Raw genomic sequence first — 2,167 nt, 5'->3', positions numbered from 1 at the left:
TTTCAGTGTATTCCCTGAGTTGTGGCACATCACCATCGTGTGCTTTTAGAACATTTCTATCACTCCAAAAAATCAACCCTGTACCCACTGACATTCATTTCCCATCTTCCCCTCTCATCATCACCTGGCAACCAGTGAGTTCCTTTCCATGTATGAATTTATCTCTTCTGGACATTTCATATAAATGGACTCATACAATATGTGGCCTTTTGCGACTGGCTTCTTTCACGTAGTATAGTGTCTTCAAGGTTCTTCTATGTTGCCAGTGTGTATTAGTGCTTCCTTCCCTTCCCTTCCCCCCCTTCCCTTCCCCCCTTTCCTTTCTTTCCTTTCCTTCCTTTCTCTTTTTTCTTTTTTCTTTTTATGCCTACAGCACAAGATCTTCCTAGGTGGTCTCCCATCCAAGTACTAACCAGGTCCAACCCTGCTTTGCTTCTGAGATCAGACGAGATTGGGCTTGTTCAGGGTGGCATGGCCATAGACTTGTTCCTTTTTATTTTATTTTTTTAATTTTATTTTAGAATAGTTGTAGATTTATAGAAATTGCAGAGATAGTACAGAGTCCCCACATACCCCGTAGCCAGTCTCCCCTGTTATTAATATCTTACATTAATTAGTATGGTACATTTATCACAGTTAGAGCCAACATTAAACTAAAGTCCACACTTTATTCAGATTTCCTTAGTTCTTACCTAATATCCTCTATCTGTTCCTGGATCTCATCCAGGATACCACATTGCATATAGCTCTCATGCCTTTTTAGGCTCTTTTTGGCTGTGATAGTTTCTTAGGCTCTCCTTGTTTTTTTGATGACCTTGACAGTTTCAAGAAGTATTTATCAGTGTTTTGTAGAATGTCCCCTAGTTGGAACTTGTCTGAAGTTTTTCTCATGGTTAGACTGGATTAATGGGTTCTGGGAAGGAAGACCACAGAGATAAAATGCCATTACTATTGTATCATATCAAAAGAGTGCATACTGTCAGCATGACTTATTACCGTTGATCTTAACCTTGATCACCTGGGTGAAGTGGTGTGTTAGGTTGCTCTGCTGTAAAGTTATCCCCCTCCTACCCCCTTACACACTGTACTCACTGGAGGGAAGTCACTGTGTGCAGCCCACACTTAGGGAGTGGGGAGTTAAGTATCTGCATAAATTATTTGGAATCCTCGTCCATAGACATTTGTCTATTTTATATTTATTTATTCAATCATTTGGACTCGAGGATATTTATTTTGTACCTTGGATTACGATCCAATGTTATTTTTGTTCATACTGTTCCAGCTTTGACTGTTGGGAGTTTTTACTTGGCTCCTGTGTTTCTGCTGTGTATATGCATTTTATTTTTCTTCCTCTTTTTGAGTACTTTCTGGCTCTAGAAGATATTCCACAGTCATCTTGTATAATTTTTGCTCCACTCCTAGACTCGGCCATTTCTCTAAGGAGCTTTGGCTCCTTTTATTGGAGAATGGTATTAGAAATCAAGGTCTGAAAAAAAAAAAAAAAACCAGAGATTAAGGACTTTGTCTCAGAGAAGCCTCATAAACTTAGAATACCTATAGTTAAATCTATAGAAAGAGGTGCATCTTGAAAACACTTGTGAGGATAGCTCTTGGAATGTGGATTTGACTTTAAATTTGAAGTTAAATAAACATAAAACAAAAACAAAAAAGGAAAAATGAAGGTCTGGGCACTAGGTATGACCATTGCTGCTGGAGTGACATTGTGTCTGGGTTCTCTCAGCTGACAGAGCAAGGAAGTACATGTGTATATACTAACCTGTATATATACATGTCTATAAATAGTTCTATGTGTAACTACCTGTATATTAAGCTAAATATTACTGATACTTGATTCCTTTTTATTGCTATATAACATTCCATTGTGTCGCTATACCACATTTTGGATATTCATAAGTAAGTTGATGGACATTTGGATGGTTTCTACTTTTTGAATATTGTGAATAATGCTGCTATGAACATTCATATACAGGTTTTTGTGTGGGCTTATGTCCTCAGTTCCCTTGATATAGACCTAGTAGAGCAATTCCTGATGGAGTTGCCAAACCCTGTGCTAATCTTGTGTTTAATGTTTTGAGAATGCCAAACTGTTTTCCGAAGTGACCACTAGCAATCCTACTAGCAATGAATAAGGGTTCTAATTTCTTCA

General features: G+C 37.9%; 1 protein-coding gene and 1 pseudogene across 1 annotated transcript in view; one reads left to right on the top strand and one right to left on the bottom strand.

Moving 5' to 3' along the window:
- The window catches only part of IGF2BP3 (insulin like growth factor 2 mRNA binding protein 3), a 123,274-nt gene that overhangs the window by 57,358 nt on the left and 63,749 nt on the right, over positions 1–2,167 (top strand). The window lies entirely within an intron of this gene.
- LOC111740898 lies at positions 365–483 on the bottom strand (annotated as a pseudogene).

The sequence above is a fragment of the Pteropus vampyrus genome, unplaced genomic scaffold (assembly GCF_000151845.1).
Source record: "Pteropus vampyrus isolate Shadow unplaced genomic scaffold, Pvam_2.0 Scaffold69, whole genome shotgun sequence".
Lineage (NCBI taxonomy): Eukaryota > Metazoa > Chordata > Mammalia > Chiroptera > Pteropodidae > Pteropus > Pteropus vampyrus.
The sequence above is the reverse complement of the archived record's forward strand: the minus strand, read 5'-3'. Positions and strand labels throughout refer to the sequence as shown.